The sequence below is a fragment of the Loxodonta africana genome, chromosome 27 (assembly GCF_030014295.1).
Source record: "Loxodonta africana isolate mLoxAfr1 chromosome 27, mLoxAfr1.hap2, whole genome shotgun sequence".
Taxonomy (NCBI): Eukaryota; Metazoa; Chordata; class Mammalia; order Proboscidea; family Elephantidae; genus Loxodonta; species Loxodonta africana.
The window spans coordinates 22,628,342-22,650,609 of NC_087368.1; the positions used below are offsets into that span (position 1 = coordinate 22,628,342).

General features: G+C 39.9%; 1 protein-coding gene and 1 long non-coding RNA gene across 3 annotated transcripts in view; both read left to right on the forward strand.

The window, feature by feature from the left end:
• LOC100669970 (ubiquitin-conjugating enzyme E2 E2) overlaps window positions 1-22,268 on the forward strand; it is a 351,147-nt gene that overhangs the window by 120,649 nt on the left and 208,230 nt on the right. The window lies entirely within an intron of this gene.
• The window catches only part of LOC135228759 (uncharacterized), an 87,219-nt gene continuing 65,754 nt past the window's right edge, over window positions 804-22,268 (forward strand). The window contains exon 1 of one of the 2 annotated variants that reach the window (XR_010319585.1): window positions 804-21,871. This is a non-coding gene — a long non-coding RNA (uncharacterized LOC135228759). The remainder of the gene's footprint in view (window positions 21,872-22,268) is intronic. The other variant, XR_010319586.1, reaches the window with a different exon arrangement.

Consider the following 22,268-nt stretch of genomic DNA (forward strand, 5'->3'; position numbering starts at 1 on the left):
AGATCATTTATTCCTTATTCTGAGGGGCTGGTTATCATTTATTGAGACCTGAGGATGCTAGTGCCTGGAGACGTGTATAAACAAACAAAAAAAACCAAACCTGTTGCCATCAAGTTGATTCCGGCTCATAGTGACCCTGTAGGACGGAGTAGAACTGCCCCATGGGGTTTCCAAGGAGTGTCTGGTGGATTCGAACTGCCGACGTTTTGGTTAGCAGCCAAGCTGTTAACCACTGTGCCACCAGGGCTTTGAGACGTGTGTATGTGTATGTGCACATTTTCATAAAGGAGATTGTAGGCACATTTCCTGGAAAGTGTTTGACTCCTTCTCAGTTCCTCATAGTACCCAGCATAACAGGCAGATTAAGGATATGTATATTTTTATTCTACTGTTTTAATTGTGTGTGCAATTACATTCCAAAAAGGATTTGAATAGTTCGAGAGCATAGTTTTTCCATTAAACCCATTATTTCACATGAGAACTCTCCATCAGCAGGGACTGTGTTTAGAAAATAAATGTATCGAATGGAGAGATCACTAAAAGAACTAGAAAAAGCATACGTATACCTCGGGGGGCGATTGGACTCTAGTGACAGTGACTGACTTTAATGATTCATAAACATACATCATCTATATTTAGGTAGAAACTTTTCTTCTGAAATTATTGCCTCTTCAAAGACAGAAGGAAATCTGTTTTTAAAAGAAGAGCAAAACTGGTAGCAAGAACCCTTGAAAAATATTTATATAGTCCAGGTAAGCCTTTTGTTGTTCTGTCAGGGTTTTTGAATTAGCTACCTTTTTTTTTTTTTTTTTTTAATAGAGAGGTCTGTTAACATGCCCATATGGTATACAGAGTAGTATAGTTACTTAGTCTTGTTGAAATGGCTCAGAGGAAGCACAAGTAAAAAAAATAATTTTATGTATGATGGTTTCATAAGCTTTTATTAAGTCCTGCCAATGAAATTACTCTAGAAACATCTAATATGTCTGTTGCAATAAAATATTCTCTATAACCCAAACCCACTGCCATCGAGTCCGTTCCAACTCATAGCGACTCCGTAGTGTTGCCAAGGCTGTAAATCTCTGTAGAAGCAGACTGTCCCATCTTTCTCCCAAGGAGCCACAGGTGGTTTAGAACCACTGACCTTTTGGCTAGCAGTTGATCGTTTTAACCACTGCAGCACCAGGGCTCGGATTCTATATAACAAACCTCTTTACAAGAAATGGTGAAAATTAGTTTCAAACAGCTCCACCAAATATCAGTAAGGATCTTTGCAAAATACTGAGCTAGTAGTTTAGGTTTTTATTTGGGGATTTTTAAAATATCTGTCAGAATCAAATTAGTATACTTTTTCTACAGCTGTAATTTGCAGAGTAATTTATTAAATTATATGGTTAAAGATAATCATGCCTTCTTTCTATTTTGCTTATATCCATCTCCTTTATTTAAAAATTATCTGTCAGTACCACAAGGGAACTGAAAATAGATCTTTAAATATCTAAATATCTTTTTTTTTTAACGGATAGCGATAAAGCAATCATATGCTTTAAATTAATGTGTCGCAAATTAACGTGGGTTTGTGTGCCTGCTTAAGTCATGGTAACTACTTATTATGCGTGGTATCTCATTTAATCCTATTATAACCCTGTGAGAATTGAGGCTCAGATTTATTCAATAAATTGCTCTAGGGCACATAGCTAGTGTTAGAAGCAAAATGTGAACCCTTGTGCTTGTTCTTTGCATGATACTGTGCTTTTTCTTGGATTTGAGGCGGAGGTGGGGGCATTGGGGTCCGGGGGATGATCATGAAGGAGCCATGGTCTGATCTCAGTGACTATTCAGCTCTCTTTTCAGCTGTTTAACTTCGTGAGCCAGACATCTCTTTCAGAGTTCGTTCTTCGCTGTTTTTCATAGACTCTGGCCAAATTACTACTCTTGTGTCTATGCTTAGACCATGTTTCTTTGCCTACCTGGAGCACCCTTTGCCTCCTGTGTTGTGTCCACTTCATGACTACATGTAATATTGCAGTAATTGCCAAAGTGGGAGTGTATCTTCCCAGAGAACAACTCTTTACTAGCATTATTATTTGGCTTTTAGACAACACATTGTATTTATAGAGTGCTTTTGTTACCATTTTGTTAGTTAAATCACACAGAAATACGAATTGTTGCCATCACTGAAGGATTGGGAAGACTCGTAGAAAGAATGTGGAGAAACTAAAGGGAGCTCGAGAGAAATGAAAATGATTAAAGAGTTAGAAAATAACACCTTTGAAAAATGCTTTAAGAGTATGAGATGGTTAAATTTGGAGGAAGGACGATGAAGGAATAACTTCATGGTTGTCTGAAGATGAGTTGGGATGTTAGAATGTTGATGATAGTAATGGTCTCTACTTCTAAAGAGGAAAGGGTACAGAAAAAATTAGTTTAAATGAAAGCATAAAATACGTAGGTAGAACTTTAAATACAAGTCACATTGCAAAGCTCTGCTAGGTATCAACTGGAGCCTGCTGAGTGGTTCCAGTGGCTTAGGAGCTTCCCTACTAAATACAGATATTGGACCTCCCTCCCAACCCTGCAGAAACCCTGGTGGCGTAGTGGTTAAGAGCTCCGGCTGCCAACCAAAAGGTTGGCAGTTCAGATCCATCAGGCGCTTCTTGGAAACTGTATGGGGCAGTTCTGCTCTGTCCTATAGGGTTGCTATGAGTCGGCATCAACTTGATGGCAGTGGGTTGGTTGGTTTAGGTCCCAACCCTGCGTATTTAATTTTTTCATGGAGCTCTACGTTGAATGGTTTATTCCATCATCCACCATTTCAAATGCACCTCATTATTAAAGAACAGCTTTTTTACTTGTAAAGCTTTCACACAAGAGTTTTCAGTATACAGGTAGAGTTCCGAAACTGGGAGTTGTAGGAAACGGTGCTTTGAAAGTGTCCTTAATTAGATATGTTCATCAATTAAAAGTAGGTTTCATAACCAGCTGCAAATATATACCTACACATATATTTAGGACATCAGTGTCTGTGTTTGCCTGTGTCAGATGTGAATTCTGAGCCCGTTTTTGGTATTTAACTAAGAACTTCAAAGGGAAGTATTTACTTTTTATGTTCCTTCCCCTCTCTCCTCGGTACTTCCCAAATTGTGTCTTTTGGGTATTTTTAAAATGCTAAAATCTTACCTCATTGTTTCACTATTAGTCCTTTATATAGCCCAAAATTTGGGTACCTCCGTAATAATTATTGTTAAAATATATTAGTATTGCCATTCTATAGGCTTTATTTTATTACTGGAGATTCCCTCAGGGACAAGGAAAGTGTGTTTCGGGGAAAAAAGTGCAAATTACAAGGGAGACTGCTTCCCACTTTACTTGGTTTTTGCTATTCCTAGCAGTTGACTTCAGAGAGAATTTTTGGATGTTGGACAAGTGTAAGTCCTGATGGCAGAGCCAGTGCCCATGTGCAGCTCTCCTGTCCCGACCGGCTATTCCTTGAAGGAAGGATGGCAGTGACTTAACAAAGAGAAGACCAAACCAACCGTTTGCCCTTGAGTTGCTCCCAACTCATGGTGACCTCATGTGTGTCCCAGTAGAACTGTGTCCCACAGGGTTTTCAGTGGCTGATTTTTTAGAAGTAGATTGCCAGAACTTTCTTCTCTGGGTGAACTCGAACCTCTAACCTTTCAGTTAGCAGCTGAGCACATTAACTGTTTGCACCACACAGGGGCTCCAACAAATAGAAGAAGGAAGGTAAAAATGGAAATTCAAAAACTCCTGCAGCAGTTGCCTGCTGCCTTCAGGCCCATGCTCCCAGGCTAATGGGAGCCGTAACCGAAAGGTTGGTGATTCATGGTGTGGTGTTACTACAGGTGTTTACCTCAGAGCGGTGGCAGAGTGCTGGTGCCGTCACGATCGTTAGGGTTGTGTGTCAGCTTGGCTGGGCTGTGGTTCTCAGTGGTTTGGCAGTCGTGTGATGAGATTTGGTATAACGTGATCACCTCCACGGTGGCATCTACTGTGAGTAGCCAGTCAGTTGAAAGGGACTTCCCTTGGAAGCGTGGCCGGCGTCCAGTATAAACGGACACTCCGACGAGGCTCCCGGGCTTTTGCTCACTCTGGATTCTGCAGCTGGCGCCTGTTATCCGACCTCCAATTCTTGGAGCTTGAGCCGGCAGCTTACCTGCAGCCTTACCTGCTGAGCTTGGAACTCGTTGGTCTCTGCAGCACGTGAGTAAGAGTTCTGCTCTCTGACCGGCGCCGACCTTGAGTTCATCAGCCCTTGCGGCTTGGTGAATCAGGAGAAGCCCCTGTCCTGACCAACGGACTTGGGACATTCCATGCTCTGCAACCGTGTGAGCCATTTCCTTGATAAAAAAATATGCTTGTACACTTCAGTGATTTTGTTTCTCTGGAGAACCCAGCCTAAGACATCTAGTGTTGGCATCTGCTTTGAGAAACACAGTTCTGGCAGGTTTTTAGATGTGGCCCTGTACAGGTCAAGTTTGTACCAGGCTTTCACAGGTGGTGAGACCTGGAGAAGGTCACCTAGTATTCTCAGGCCTACAGTCTGATAGATATGAGTGGGCTGGTATCAGTCAGCTCATTGTGCAAGTTTCTTTTTCTAAACAAAACAACTAGCTGCTTGTTCCTTATGTTGGATTTAATGAAAAGCAACTTGGGAATGACTTCTCATGATGTCTGTAACTTGTATCTGCGTCTTTCGAAACTGCTTTGATGGTAGCATGTTTGGAAGGGACTTTGATGTACAAACTAAACGTTGGTAGGATGTTAAAACCTAACATTTAAGATGCAGAACTTTTCTTTTTTTGCCAGCTCTCTGGATATTGTAAAATGACACGGTTCAATCCTAGCTGAGTACTAAGATTTTTTTAAAACATAATTAAGCATTTTAATTATTATACTTACAACTGGAGGCTGTTTTGACAATTTGGAATTCCATTATACTTAGAAGGAAAAAATTCATGAAAAAAATAGGCAATGAAATTAAATGCAAACTAGCTTTCTACCTCTGAATTTCTTAGGAATACAGAGTTGACCTCTGAGCTGCCACAAAACCAGCCTTCTCACTTCAAGAGTAACCCAGGACTGTCCTCAGTGTTAAAATTTCCAGTTTAACACACCTGTTTGACTGGGTTTCCTTGGCAACCTTCAATTCTTCCTTCAGATTAGAACAGGTAACCCCAACAGGAAAAGCCCCATAGTACATGAATTCATGCAAAGGGCAGCCTAGACATTTGAATAGCAATGGAAGGCATCCTTAAAATGGCACAGAGTGATAATTGATATTTCAGTCTATGACCCTTAGTCTTCAAAAAGAGTTCTATGTTTTGTTTATTCTGCACAGTAGGAAAAGAAATAATTACTGTAATTTAGACAGATTTCTGTTTAAAAATGTCAGTGTTTAAAAAGTCTGAGCCTTTCTTCCCTACTTCTTCCTTTCCTTTTTGTGACAAAGATTAATTGCATTTTTACAGTATGCCAGACCTGTTCTGGATACTGTGGATACAAAGATGAATAAAACATGCTTTTGTCCTTGAAGAGTTTGCTACGTAGTAATTGAAACAGACATATAAGCAAATAATTAGAATACGATGCAGTATTTTAATGATTGTGTTCAAAATACTACTAGGGAAGGTAGAAAACGAAATAATAATGAAATCTTCCTGAGGAGGTGTGGGAGTACCAAGAGGACCTGCTTCAGACATGGTGAATTTTCCAGCTACAGCTGCATTTTCGGGTAGCGTCAGATAAATGAGGTGCAACTACACCGTGAAATAGTCCCAGCCTGGGATTTAACGTGGTTATTCCTTTAGGACTTATTCTGAAAGAAAAATATTTTTGTTAGAAAAAAAATTATAAGTTATTTTAGACTGAAAACCAAAACCAAGTTGATTTTGACCTAAAGCGGCCCTATGGGACAGAGTAGAACTGCTCTATAGGGTTTCCAAGGCTGTAATCTTTATAGAAGCAGACTGCCAAATATTTGTCCCTCAGAGTGGCTGGTGAGTTGGAACTGCCAGCCTTTCAGTTAGTGGCCAAGTGCTTAACCACTACGCCACAAGCGCCTCATTTTAGACTGAAAATTGACCATATTTGTTTATTTCATACTCTGAAGAATTTTCCTTCTATAAGTTCAAGTTATTGTTAAATATTTATATAGCCATAGAACCATTTCATATAACATCATCTCTTTTCATGTTAAGTGTGGCTACTACAGTGCACTATGTGTTCCACCTTACATAATTTTAAAATTTACATGATTTGTATATAAACTTAATTTTATGCATAAGAAAAATGCACAGAAGGTACTTATTAAGGAGCCCCAGTGGTGCAGTAGTTAAGTGCACCGCTGCTAACCAGAAGGTTGGCAATTCGAACCCACCCAGCAGCTCTGTGGGAGAAACACCTGGCCATATATTCCCATAAAGATTGCTAAAACCTGTTGCCATCAAGTCTGTTCTGCGTCATATCGACCCTGTACCACAGAGTAGAATTGCCCCATAGAGTTTTCGAGGCTGTAAATCTTTACAGACGCAAACTGCCACATCTTTTTCTCTCGGAGTGACTGATGGGTTCAAACCACAGACCTTTAGGTTAGCAGCTGAGCACTTAACCACTGTGCCACCAGGGCTCCTATCCCATAAAGATTACAGCCTAGAAAACCCTATGGGGAAGTTCTACTCTATCACATGGGTTGCTATGAGTCAAAATCAGCTTGATGGCACGTAACAACCACAACAGGTACTTATTATTTGAGGATAGTTCCATAAAAAGGCCCCTTAAAATGAGGTTATTTATAAGTGGAATCAAATTTTGTAAGGGGTCACTTCCTTAGCGTTTTCTTTGTGTGATGGCCTTTGTTTCCCAATGTATTGTTTTCACATTGTAGGAACTGGTATGGGTTAATGTTTTTTTAGCACATAATAGATTTCATTTAATCTCTTAACTATTTATGTCATTATGAATCGTCCTCACCTCATAACAGTTAGAATTCTAACTTAGAAACCAGACAGAGTATGAAATGGCAAAATTGACTATGTTGGTGCCGACACCACCTACTCTACGACAATGATAATCAATGGCTGCCATTTGTGAAACTCTACTAGGCAGTTTGCATAGGAATCCTTCCCACAATCTCGCCTGTCTTCAAGGATAAGGAAATTGCTCAAAGTCACACAGATGGTGAATGTCTTGGGAGTTAAAGATAAGCCATTCTAATTCTCAAATTTCTGCTTTCTTCATTGCACTATGTTTTTATTTGGAGTTAAGAAGCATTCACTTCAGAGTTTTTTCTTATAAATGAAAATATATGTTTTTTTAATGCAAAGAATATAAAATTTAATAAACAAAATTAGATTAGCCTGATATATATTACATTTATATAGAGAGTATTAAGAGTCTTTAAAAAATTATGTGTCTTCGTATTGCTTGTAATTGAGAGGTGTTCCATAAATGCATAACCCCTGCTTCAGCAGAGTCAAGAGTCAAATGGAACAGAAGATGTGGAATTGACCAAATTGGATTCTAGAAACAAATAAGTCTTATGAACCATTAAAAACAACACAATTCCTTTTAGGAATTAGGACTCTGAATATAGTAATGTTTTATAAAATCGCTCAACTGTGTGAAGTACATTCAGTTCTAATAGCTTATTATTGTTGTCAAAGGAAGAATGGGTGTTACGGATTGAATTGTGTCCCCCCAAAATGTGTATCAGTGTTTCCAGGCCATGATTCCCAGTTTGTGTGGTTGTCCATTTTGTGATCTGATGGGATTATCCTATGTGTTGTAAATCCTAACCTCTATGATATTAATGAGGTAGGATCAGAGGCAGTTATGTCATGAGGCAGGACCCAATCTATAGGATTACGTTGTGTCTTGAGTCAATCTCTTTTGAGATATAAGAGAGAGAATTGAGCAGAGGGGAGAAGTACCTCATTACCACCAAGAAAGAAGCGCCAGGAGTGGAACGTATCCTTTGGACCTGGAGTCCCTGTGCTGAGAAGCTTCTAGACCAGGGGAAGATTGTTGACAAGGACTCTCCCGCAGGGCTCACAGAGAGAGAAAGCCTCCGCCCTGGAGCTGCTACCCTGAATTTGGACTTCTGGCTTCCTAGGCTGTAAGAGAATAAATTTCTGTTTGTAAAGCCATCCAGCTGTGGTATTTCTGATACAGCAGCACTAGATAACTAAGACAGTGGGTATACCATTTCCCAGCATTTACCTCATGGAAACCTACGATTGTCTTTAGAATTGCAGTATTTTACAATGTGTATTAATGTATATTTTTATATAACGCATTACTCTGAAATATCAAGATGCAGCTTTGGCATATGCTTGAATAAAAAGCTTGGAGGAAATACAGATATTTTACTATGGCTGTGGCCTGGGATTCCAGATACCAGTCTTGATTTAGCCAATGGCAAGCTTTCAGTTGTTTGAAAGTTTTCTTTCTCGTTCAAACAGCAACTTTGATCATAGCCTTTGGTCAGAGATGCTGTTTATATTGTTTAAAAAAAAAAAAAAACTCTACAACATCAAACAGTATATGAGGAAGGAGTCCAAAACTAGCCCTTTGGTCTAGCACACAGAGCTTCTTGGTCCCATGAATAATGGCCTGCCTTGAAATACGCCTCCTGAGATCAGTAAAACTTCACAAGTTACCGCTTTCCTGCCTTGGGGTTTTTACTGTTGTCTTCTAGCATGTATGATTAAATAATGATATATTTCTTAGCTGTAGCCATAAGGTATCACTGAGATGTCTTTCAGGCTTAGATCTTTTGGTTTCTTATATTCTCTTTTAAGGAAAGTGGTGGGGTTACACTTTTTAAAGCTGCCAGTTTTCTGCAGGTTACTATTTCACATACATACCATCATACTTTTGGTTCAGCATGTCTCCAGGGACTCATTTAATTGTTATTTCTCACTCAGCATGACTCAGAACTACCAAGCCTGCTGAGGCATTAAACATATTCTTTGGAGATACTCTTAGGAATATGGGAATAGCTGTATCAGAGCCAGCCATCCAGCCATCACGTCTGGTTTTCTGCCTCGAACACATTTCTGTGTTGCATTTAGAGCCAGGCATTAAAACCCTGTGAGTTGCCTACTTAGGCAATACTAGCAGAAGGAAAAAAGTTCATTTTGATGGCGTCTAGTGAGCTCTTCATGCCCTGAAGCATGAGGACTGGTCTGTAATTTCAGCTAGATCCCTGCTGGTACAGTTCCCTAATCCCTAAGCCAAGCTTCTACAGCGGGAACAGAGGTTAACTTTATATAACCTTAAAAAAAAAAAAGTCCTCTTAAACCTCTTAGATATTTTATACCTGTTGCCTTTTTAGATGCTGCTGTTCTCACATGAGAAGTGGAAAATGTAAGCTGTACCCATTGCTAATTGGTGCTTTAGAGCTGTGAAAATTTCAGCTCAGTAACCAGAACCTATGCCTGCTCTTCTGTGTTTTGTTTCCGCATCTTTTTACCAAAAGTAACATTTTTAAAAACCAAAGGTTTACCGAAGTTCGTTTGTTTTGTTTTTGAGGTCCCAGTGTCCATGCTTCTTTATTTTATTTTTTTCTATTATCCTTCCATGTTCTTTGGAGAACTTTGTGTCACTTCTCAGTTCTGTATTGCTTTTCTGCCTTGAGTTTCCTTTTCTGTGTTTTTAGTTTGTCTGCGTTTTGAATTATCATCATCTTTTCATGTGACGTTCTAGTGTGACTCCATCCCAGTTGAGCCCAATAGACAACTGTCCCACCACCTGCTTGTCCGTGTCACCCTGCTTAGAGTCAGCACATGAATCATTGAAATGAATTGAGTATAGATAGTAACGCTAGTTTGGATAACTAAAGAAACGTCAACTAATAGAATTTTTAAAAATTCAAACAAACCACATTATAGTAATGGGAATTTAGAAACGGGGTGGCCTTGCTGCTATCTAGCCATTGTATATAAATTATTCTAGGAAATATGATAGCATCAAATTCATGATAGAAAATTTCTAGATGCATTTTGCTGTATTTTCCTAGGAGTGGTGTGAAAGGAAGAATGGGTGGATGTATTCTGTGAAACGGTGAGAAAACAGGGATCTGTGAGAATTTCATTTTAGTATTTAAGGTCCTGGGATGGAGGTGGAGGAAATCATGAGCTCTCCACCAGTGGTGGAGATGGAACTCCTGGAGTCATTTGAATATAAGCAGAAGGGTGGGGTGAGTTCTGGAACTAGGAAGAAAAAGAGATGAGGAAGACAATCAAAGGATAACTGAGTGGAAGGCACCAGGAGGAAGACAATAGACAAATGAAAGATGGACTTTGGAGGTAGCTTCCTTGTAAAAAGGGACAGGGTGAAAGTAAAGATAGAATACAAAAACAAGTGAGGCTATTATAACTATAAACATTTTAAGAAGATGAACTAGGAATATTAGAGTGAGTGACTAACATTTTTCATATAGAGTAGACTCTACAACCAGTTGTGGGCATATTTTTAATGGATTTTTTTGGGTTGTGGAATACTTAAACCCTACAGCATTATGGACAGTTTGTATTTTCCAGTCAATACAATTGCTTAGGTCTTTGTATTTTCTCAATTACATATATCCCTGGAGTAGCGAGTTTTCTACCATGGCAACTGTGTCATTGTTATATAATTATTCACTTATCCATGAAATAGAAGTTTTTTTTTTTTTTTTTTTTAAATAGGATATGAAGGAATAAGGCCAAAAAAAAAAACACAAAAACAAAAAGGGAGGAGAATTATTCTGGAAATATATTGGTGGTGGGGGGGGCAAGAAAGAGGGGACTTGCCATCAGAAAACGGATCTAGTTGTTTATATAAAATTGGAGGTGAGTTGAGAATAGCTAGAGAACCAAAACTTCTGAAAAATAATAAAGATAGTTTGAGAGGGAATTCTGGAGTAATGGAACTGTTCATTACCTTGACCTGAGTGCTGATTCCATGGGTGCTTTCCTACCTTAAAAGTCACTGAGCCAAACAATATTTACACATTTTGCTGTATATAAATTATATCTCAATTTTTAAAATGTGGGGAGAGGAAAAACCTACTTGAACTTTAATGGGTGCTCCAGACAGAGATATTTTGTTATCTACTAGATACATACCTAGTAACATCTTTGATGTTACTTTTTAAACGTTCTATAAAGTGATGCCTTAGGAAGAACAGGTAGCCAATACAATTCATTTATAGCTGTCAAGAGTGGAAATTTCCCAACACTAACCTCTGTCTCAGATTCCTGCTGTCGCTGCCGCACTGTTAGTTGGTATCAGCAGGGGGTTAACAGCGCTCAGTTTAACCTTGCTATTTGTACTCTGTTTTGAATTTTGGTCTCTTTCCTCATTTACCTTCCTTACATGGATTTCCCATTTTAAAGATCATGTCTGCACCCTGGGGTGTGGACAGTGAAAGACTTGTGCAGATAAGCACACAATAAAAGCACATTTAAAGATAATGTGAAGCTACTAGACCTTTCTTTTATTGCCAGGAACGTGGTGAAAATCATAGGAACAAGAGAAAAATTGAGTAAGCCTACTCATGCTGTTATTTTCCATGAGGGTTATAAACCTATTTAAAATGTATAAGAACTATATGGGTATGGATTAATTATAGATTATATATCCAGGTGTAGGGACATCTCTGTAACTGCTCTGTTCTACAGCTGGCTGTGGACAGAGGGACATCTCATCAGGGACACTTCTTTTCCTTCTCCCATATTAAAATTATGGAATCTCTTATGGCCAGAGACTGTATCTACCACCACTCTTCCAATTTCATTCCTCTCTCACCGCTACCTCAGTTTTTCTATCTTGTTAATGCTGAGTCCATCCTGTTCAAAAGACAGTCTTCAGTAGCAGGATAGGGAGGAAAGGATGACTTTAAGGGGGGTGTCTCAACTCCCCCCTCCCCCTGTGGAAGCTGTTTCCTCTGGGTAGATCTCCGTGGATTCCTGGTGAACCTAAAAACTCACTACTCTTATAAATTGTCTTTGTCTTTCTCTGAGTGAGTAGTGAGTAAAAGACCTGGTTGATGGAAAGGAAAGATGACTCAACTTCTGGGAGTTCTGTAAGAACAGGCATAATAGGACACTATTCAGTGGACTTTAAACAGGAGGGCGATCCAGACTCTCAGACCTCAATCTCTTCCATTTCCAGCCACTGGTTTACACAGCTCCAGCATACCCTTCCTCTAGTTTGGAGCCCAGGAGTCCACTGATTTACACAGCCGCAGTGTACCTTCCTCTAGTTTGGAGCCCAGGAGTCCACTGGTTTACAGAGCTCCAGCGTACCCTTCCTCTGGTTTGGAGCCCAGGAGTCCACTGGTTTACACAGCTCCAGCGTACCTTCCTCTAGTTTGGGGCCCAGGAGTCCACTGGTTTACAGAGCTCCAGCGTACCCTTCCTCTAGTTTGAAGCCCAGGAGTCCACTGGTTTACAGAGCTCCAGCGTACCCTTCCTCTAGTTTGGAGCCCAGGAGTCCACTGGTTTACACAGCTCCAGCGTACCTTCCTCTAGTTTGGAGCCCAGGAGTCCACTGGTTTACAGAGCTCCAGCGTACCCTTCCTCTAGTTTGGAGCCCAGGAGTCCACTGGTTTACAGAGCTCCAGCGTACCCTTTCTCTCGTTTGGAGCCCAGGAGTCCACTGGTTTACAGAGCTCCAGCGTACCCTTCCTCTGGTTTGGAGCCCAGGAGTCCACTGGTTTACACAGCTCCAGCGTACCTTCCTCTAGTTTGGGGCCCAGGAGTCCACTGGTTTACAGAGCTCCAGCGTACCCTTCCTCTAGTTTGAAGCCCAGGAGTCCACTGGTTTACAGAGCTCCAGCGTACCCTTCCTCTAGTTTGGAGCCCAGGAGTCCACTGGTTTACACAGCCCCAGTGTACCTTCCTCTGGTTTGGAGCCCAGGAGTCCACTGGTTTACAGAGCTCCAGCGTACCCTTTCTCTAGTTTGGAGCCCAGGAGTCCACTGGTTTACACAGCCCCAGTATACCTTCCTCTGGTTTGGAGCCCAAAAGTCCACTGGTTTACACAGCTCCAGCGTACCTTCCTCTAGTTTGGAGCCCAGGAGTCCACTGGTTTACAGAGCTCCAGCGTACCCTTCCTCTAGTTTGGAGCCCAGGAGTCCACTGGTTTACAGAGCTCCAGCGTACCCTTTCTCTCGTTTGGAGCCCAGGAGTCCACTGGTTTACACAGCCCCAGTATACCTTCCTCTGGTTTGGAGCCCAGAAGTCCACTGGTTTACACAGCTCCAGCGTACCTTCCTCTAGTTTGGAGCCCAGGAGTCCACTGGTTTACAGAGCTCCAGCGTACCCTTCCTCTAGTTTGGAGCCCAGGAGTCCACTGGTTTACAGAGCTCTAGCGTACCCTTCCTCTAGTTTGGAGCCCAGAAGTCCACTGGTTTCATCTGCGTGTACCATGCACTCTGCTAGGTGTTAGAGACAGCAAAGTGGGCAGAAAAAAAAAAAAAAAGTTGAGGGAAACCCAGCCTTCATTGTTTGTAGCAGGGACACATGAATTCTGTTATCCCAAGTGGGAATTCTAAAAAGGATTTCTCCTGAAATACATTGCTTTGTGATTAGGGATTATGATAACTCAGGTATTATACTGTAATATTATAGTATAGTAGGTTAGGGTGATATTTTAAAAGCTGTCACTTAAAGATGTCACTTTGATGACTAGGGTGAGCCTGACACAAGCCATGGTAATTTTCAACTGGACAATTGAAAAGGAAGACAAAAGGAGAATTGGTGAATTCAAATTGTTATGTTGGTGAAGAATATGCGGACTGCTAGAAAAATGAACAAACCAGTCTTGGAAGAAGTACAGCCAGAATGTACCTTAGACCCTCCGAGGATGGTGACTCTTCATCTCGCTTAGTTTGGCCATGTCATTAAGAAGACTAATCCCTAGAAAAGCACATTATGTTTGGTAAAGTAGAAGGCCAACGAAAACGAGAAAAACCCTCAGTGAGATGGATTGATACAACAGCTGAAACAATGGGTTCCGACATACGATCAGGTAGACGGCGCAGGACAGGCAACATTTTGTTCCCTTATGCATAAGGTCGCTGTAAGATTGAGCTGACTTGATTGGTAACTGACAACAGGATCATATATATCCTGGCTGATACCCGCTGTCCTTGCATAGTAATTATTAAAATATCACCCCCTTTTATTCCATAAAAGTTTGTATGATATATGATTATAACCCGAAGCCTGGTGCCGCAGGGGTTAAGAGCTCGGCTGCTAACCACTTTGAATCCACCAGCTGCTCCTTGGAAACCCTGTGGGGCCATTCTGCTCTGCCCTGTAGGGTTGCTGTATGTCAGAATCAACTCAATGGCAACGGTTTTTTGGGGTTTATAGTTATAACAAAAATAGACTTTTTAGAGAAGAGAGGTATTAACTAAAAAAGGTGAGAATATCAATATATAGCTTCAGGTATTTCAAAGTTGTTGTAGTGGCAGTGACGTTTAAAAATATCCTAACTGTAAATGTTCGTTGAAGGCGGCCTGGTGGCACAGCACTCAGGTCCTGACCGAAAGGTTGGTGGCTTGAACCCGCCCAGCAGCTCTGTGGGTGAAAGACCTGGCAGTCTGCTTCTGTAAAGATTACCAAAAAAGCCCGGAACCCACTGCTGTCAAGTTGATTCTGACCTTTCGGCTACCAGCCGAGCCCCTAACCACTGCGCCACAGTGAAGATTACTGCCTAGAAAATCCTATGGGGCAGTTCTGCTCTGTCACGTGGGGTCGCCGTGAGTCGAAATCGACTTGAAGGCATCCAGGAACAAAATGTCCATCGAATGTTCTTTAGAACAAAACAACTTTTTGGAAAAAAGGGTGATTGCTACTATGACGTAATTCCTACATGGTGCCAAAGCACCTAATCTAATATTTAAGATAGTCAAATGTGATGCATAAAATTTTTTAACAGAATGAGTCAGCATCTCAGTTAGGAACTTCAGCTTTTAGAGTAAAATTGAATGTTTAAATTTTCCTTTTTCCCACTTATAATTAAAGTTAATGAATCATGAGCCTTCATTTAACATTGCTTAACCCATGTAAAATATAGAAAACAAATAATGATTAAAAACAGAGGTATTGTTTTTAGGAGATAAATGCTTTATATTTGTCTTTTTAATTTACCTTTTAAAAAGATAGATTACTTCAAGTAAATTATTTTTCACATTTAAATGAATAGGTATGAAGTCGAGCAAGTAAAACATATCTTAGTAAGAAAACAATTTATTTTCTGATTTAATACTAATCAACCATTGCTAATGTGCTATAAAATCCCACTTAGGAGAGATACTAACTCCAATTATTAAAGTTAATGGCCTACAGTTGCCTCATCTTGCCTTAGTCTAGGATATTAAGCAGGCAGAACCCATAATTTAATTATCACCTGTTAATATTGGCTCTCAGTTCATTTCTTTCCTTTCAGGATGAAGCTTTAGTGATGAGCCAATTAAAAGCTATTATCTTCCTACTCAAAACACCAGCCTGCTAGCTACACCCACAGTTGACAGACCTGCTGGGACTTTCAGGATGGAACTTGGTGCTGCTTGCCTTTAGGGATTGCTCAATGAAAGGAAATGGCTATTTTTGTCCATTTATATTTCTAATTTTTTAAACTTCCAAGCTTTTATGAAGATGGTATCTTTGAAAGATATATTTATATACCTTAAAGGCAATTAGAGAGGGATACTATTCTACCATAATAGGCAGAACCAAAAAAGAAACCTAGACTCTTACTTCTATTTGGACACGTAAACCCCTTGCCGTCATGTGGATTCTAAGTCATAGCAACCCTATAGGACAGAGTAGAACTTCCTCATAGGGTTTCCAAGGAGTGGCTGGTGGATTCATACTACCAACCTTTTGGCTAGCAGCTGAGCTCTCAACCACTGTGCCACCAGGGCTCCTTGGACATCATAAGGTATAACAAACGTTACAGAATGTGGTACAACAAGAGGGTTACCTCATCAAATCCCACTGAGATGCACTAGAGAAACATGCAGTCATTTTACAGGAAATTATTAGAAGTTTAAATTTTGTCGCTTGTACCCTCCTGATATATGTACCATTCCACTGAAATCTAATTTTATCAATTCACTCATGGGAATCAAACTCTGGGAAATTAATTTGTGCTAACCAAACTCAGAAGAGGTTGATTTATAAACTAGTGAATCACTTTTTAATTTATCGTGGGAATGTTACCAGATCCAAGAACCAGAAAAATTCACCAGGTGTGTTTGAGTTCCCACTGCCCTCAGTGTAGACATTACAGTGAATACCAAGGGGAGAAACAGCCTCAGTGAATTTATAACCTGGTTGGAGGGCTTAGACCACAAACCAACCAAAACCAAACCCGGTGCCATCAAGTCGATTCTGACTCATAGCGACCCTATAGGACAGATTAGAACCGCCCCATAGAGTTTCCAAGGAGCGCCTCAGGGATTCGAACTGCCGACCTCTTGCTTAGCAGCCATAGCACTTAATCACTACACCAGCAGGGTTTCCGGCTTAGACCACAGTAGGTAAAATACGAGTTAGGCTACAGTGAAAGACAGGAGTGATGTCTCATTTCCTTCTGCTAGGTGGACTGTCAGTTGGGGAACCATATTACACGTTAGGTGGATTTTTTTAGTTGATGTGTTTTAAGGAATATTTTTTTCAAGCCACTATTGGTTAATGAATTGTCTTTTCCTTTTTCTCTGCATGTTTCTGTGTAAAGAACCAGGACTTGCCCTCTATAATGAGCACATCTTTGCTCATACATACGCTATAGATGTACAACCAGAGCTGTAAAGCTCTGTGTCTAGATCCTTGAAAACTCCATGCTCCCTGCAGTTACCACCTCAGCTTCTGTATTTCTGTACTGTATGGTCTCAGCTAACTTGGAGGTTAATTCCGAAGTTAACACAAAAGGGAAAATTTATATATAGCCAGTGTGCTCTTAAAATCCCACAAGTAGCCTATAAATTAGAGTAATGCGACTTTAGTAAAACAGTGTTCAGCAATATGAATGTTTAGTAGAACATGATATGTAATAACGAGTACATAAAGTGTCTTCATTGCAGCAATTTAATTTGGAGGGGTATTTTAATAAAGGTGTTTTTGTAAATATGTATACATATACAGAGAGAGAGACAGCCATAGTTAGTCCTTGGTATGTACCCTACTACTAGGCAGAAAGTTGGCAGTCCATCCAGAGGCACTGTGGAAGACAAGCCTGGTGACCTGCTTCCGAAAGAAAGGTCACAGCTTTGGAAACCCTGTGGAGCAATTCCACTCTGACACACGGGTCACCATGAATTAGAATCAACTCGGTGGCAACTAACAGTATTTTGTATAGGTGTGTTTGTGTGTAATGCAAATCCTCTGTCATAATATTCATGTTTGCAGTTTTCTTCTATTTATTAGATCTTAGGTGGGCCACTGTCTAACAAAATGTTCTGGAGTACCTGTCTTTCACATCACAAGATGAGTGTGCTTCTTTTGAGGAGCTTTCCTATAATCGGTTTATTTTATACGTTTCGTGTCAATTTCTATTAACTTCAGTCACAGACATGGATCCTAGATTTGGAGGTTAAATGTCAGTAGTCCTACTCTTTTTTAATTACTTTGTTCCCCAACATATACCATGCCGCTGGCTGGCATTGGGCCTGTGTTCTGTCTCTGATTATGGATAGGATAAAGCTGAACGAGCCTCCAAGGAAGTCAGACCCTTTGACCTTGATGTCATTTGCGGTGCACTCAGTCAGCTGAGCCTCAGCACCCCATACCTGGAAGAATGACAAAGTCGTTTCGTTTGGCAAGGACACTGGATCAGGAGTAGTTTTGTGTGTATGTTTTAGCTTGCATCTCAAGTGTGTTACTGTGTGGTTTTCTTCACTGTAATAGTAATTTTTAACGATAGTGTTGATAGCACTAATTGTTCCCTGATCATCCTCACAGTGAGGTAGGTAAATGTAGATAATATTTCTCCCTTTAGGAGACCAAAGTTTGAAGACTTTGCAAAAGCCTTGATTTTAAAGCCAGTGGCAGACCTAGACCTGAATTTATGACTGTGAGTTTGCCCCATCAGATTGATCAGTGGTCTCTTGATTAGATCACGCCATTCTGGAGAATATCGAGGGGACCTGTTGAAAGATGGTTTCTAGGATCTGGCACTGAACATGTGTGAGCTCAGGCTCTGGGATCCAGCAATTGAGCGTGAATTTCACCTGTTGCACTTATTGGCTGGGTGACCTCCACCAAATTAAACCTTCCAAGCCTCAGTTCCTCATCTCCTTTAGAGTTTTTGAGACAATTAAATGAAACAATATTAGATAAAGTACTTAGCATAGTACCCTCGTATATGATGAGTCTGTTATTATTTGTGTTTTTTTTTTAATCTTAATAAGGATATTTGAAATTTCAAGTTTTCAACAGATATATATGTCTCTTATATGTGCATGAGTCAAAATTGACTGGACGACAATGAGTTTGGTTTTTTTGGTATATGTGCATGTACATTGGCAAATGAAACCTTTACTAAATTCAGTTTTTCTCCCTAGGAATTACCTATATATATAAAACTACCTGTATGCTCATGGAGACCCACGTAACCACTTCTACGATATTTTTATACAAATAACGTGAGCCTTCTGCGTGCGTTTGTTGGCTGTGCCCTCCCCCCGTGAGACACCCTCACAAGCTCCACCATGCCAATACTCTTCTACATGTTGCTGTAAAAAAAAAAAAAAAAAAAAGCGTTCACCCAAAACACAATAATAATTAAAAAAAAAAAAAATTAGCATACCACACTTACAGAAGTCCCTCGAGTGGGGAGGGTGTAGCTGGCAAACAAATGCAGAAGGTGAGCGTCAAGACCAAAAAACCAAATCCAGTGCCGTCGAGTCGATTCCAACTCATAGGTGAGCATTATTTGCGTAAAAATATGGTATTCCCAATACCTATTTTTGATATTTTAAAGCTTATTATCCCTCCTGTAACAGTTTCTGAATCTGCTATTACATAAAGTATATTATTACAGTTGAGAGGTATTAAAAGCAGAACAGGAAACCACACAAATTTCTTAAAATAAGAATACAGAGTAAGCTCAGACACATGTTGTTTATGTATGTATCTAAAAGGGAAATATAATCAGGGAGTAGAACATACTCAAAACTAACCACAAATGATGAGTAAAACAAATACCACCGTTTACCTTAAAATTACTCACATCTTACTTTCATTAGTATATGCAGGAATTTGATTAAAATACTCACAAAATTTTTTCAAAGCTGCTACGTGTGCCCCAACCGAATAATTCTGCTGTAGTGTAGATTATACCCTAAAACATATACCTGAAGCTGAATATGTGGGACTGCTTTGTCCTTCCAAGCCACAAAAGCCTGCATCCTATGTGACCAAACTCTGTCCTCTGCAGGTACAAACCCATGCTTCTCAGAGCTTGGTATATGAGCTGTTGGTGGCACATGTACATGTATTCAAACTGTTTGTAAGTAGCTCTCAAGTTCTTTTATTCATGGAGAATAAATTTCATGATCACCTGTTAAATTCACCGGTGAATTGTCTTTTGTTTTTGAATTGATAAAGTTTCTCTTTGAGATGCATTTACTTACGTTTTAAAAAGGTGTTGATTAAAAAGTTCAGGATGAAAACTAGTATGGGAATAGGGCAAAAAACACAAATGTTACATGCAGTTGGCTGAAGTTTTAGAGACTCTGACCTAAGCAAACCAAAACCAAACCCACCGCCAAGTGGAGTCAGTTCCAACTCATAGAGACCCTTTAGGACAGAGTAGAACTTCCCCACAGAGTTCCGAAGGCCGTACGTAGTCTTTACTGAAGCAGACTGCCACATCCTCCTCCTGTGGAGCTGCTGGGGGGTTCAAACCATTGAGCTTTTGGTTAGCAGCTGAGTGCTTTAACCACTGTGCCACCAGGGCTCCGGTAAACAAAGGCGGATAATTGATAACATTTTAACTTAAATATTTTTGATATACAAGTTTTACTTAATAATATTAATAGTTATCTTATTTGACAAATCTCTGTGACTCCTTTTAACTATTGCATTTTTAGTTGCACTGATTTGTGGACGTTTGTGCAAATTCTGTGTTGTGATCTATACACTCTTAGTGACTGAAGTGTTTCCTCTAAAAGTAGTACTGCTATATATATCTTTTGGGTGGATGGCTTTCAAAAAATGCGTTGATACTTATTGTATTGTCATGAGATTGAATATCTGTGGCCAGTAAGAGAAATTTTAAAGTACATAGTTAAAAAGTAGCTCTTCACACCTGAAGAAATGTTCTCGTGTTTCCCCGTTTCTTCAAAATTATGTATTTATTGAGCTCTTCTATCTCAGCCATGATGCTGAACTCTTTTAAGTGTAGAGTGGTAAATCAAATAGACTTGATTCCTACCCTTCTGAACCATTCAGCTAATAGCCGAGGTGGACATTAGACAGTTCAACACACTTCTCTGAGGAGGTATTAAATTGAAAATCTAAAGAGCAAGAGGTGGAGTGAGGTCCAAGCAGAAGGATCAAATGCAGAGATCTGAGTTGTTGGCCTGTTCAGCAGGAGCTTTTGTGAACAAGAGGAAGAGTAGTGAGAGATCAGACTGGAAAGGTAGACAGGACCAGTTTGGGAGTCTTCCTTCTAGATGTTATCTCTTTATAATAAGTTAACTCTCAGTGAAACTACAGTAGAGCAAAAGTTGTCGGTTTATCTTGAATATAAAGGAAAGAAATACTAAGAAATTTGAGTACCATGAAAAATTCCATTAAATTGCTAAGCTTCTCCATTAAGAATAAAAACAACAGCATCATTTTGTTGAAATTGCCACAAAAAGGGTCTCTAACTGCTCAACTTACCTAGGTTTCTACAGGCAGATGGCCCTTGGGGAGGTGCCATAGGAATTCCCTTCAATCTGTAACAATGCTTTGAATTTCCCACTCCTTCCCAGTTTGGGGAAACTGCTGTCTGTAACCACAGTGCCACACCTGTCATGTTTTCCCTTGAATCTAGGAAGAAAATGCAGAACCGGGTCCTTAGTGACAGTGGAAAGAAGAGGGAAGAAGAAGGGGAGGCTGGGAAGAAGAAGAAGAGGCTGGGAAGAAGAAGGAGAGGCTGGGAAGAAGAAGGAGAGGCTGGGAAGAAGGATAGGCTATTCAAGGATAACTTCTCTCTTGGGTTCAGTCCTTTCATTTCTTCTCCAACAGGACTCCCTGCCCTATGCGTTTTCTTCATATTTAACACACACATGGTAACCTGTTATGTTCAACACTCTACAGCCTTTGTCAGATAAGAACTTCCTGAGAATTGGCGTCCCTGACCTTTATCCTCTGTAGTCGAATTTTCAGCTTCCTTTTTTTTTTGGGCCCCATTCCTTACTTCAGCTCTCTAGGAGTACTTATGCACCTACAGTCAATGATTTTGATCTGGGGGTTCTTGGTCTGTATAAATGGTGTACATACCTTGCTTGTATTGTACTTTTGAGTATACCTTCCCTTGATTCAGAATTGGATTCTCCAATGATACTCTGTATTTCAGGTACATTATGGTGTAAATGATTTTTTAGGAACTATTGTGGGAAAGATTCCCACATTTATGAAGTAATTGGGTAAGTGGATTCCAGACCCTAAGCAGCTAAGGTCGATAGACCAAGTTTTGAAATATAATGAGTTTAAAAGTTGGGAACTGCTTGAACTAAACTATATTCTCATTTTCAGTGTTCCTGTTCTGTGTAACTTGTGAGTCCACAGTGTTGTCATTGATGGTTTGTTGATGTTAGTGAATAGAGCCTCCATGTGTCCTGCCCTCATAACTGAAAAGGGTACTTTATTTAATTCTTATATCCTAATAAAGATTTCATATAGTACTTCTTTAAATCTGCCTATTGATCTCTTGTTTTTATCTTCTGACATTAAAAACAGTCTGAAGGTTATATACTCAGGGTACTTGATTATATAAATTAAAACTGAGAAGGGTAAGGTTAAGGTGTACGTTAGCATGGGATTCAAAGCAGATGGTCATTTGTGATCTCTTTCTAGGAAAATGTGAAAATAAATGTGTAGAAATGTATTCTGGCAGCAAGGTGAGAAAAGCGATCCAGTATTCCATTAAATCTATAAGTTTTACTGTCCGTGGGGGAAAGGAAATGTCAAATGATCATAAACCATTATTTTATGGAACTATCTCAGAGGAATATAGGCCTGATATGTTCTTCTTTT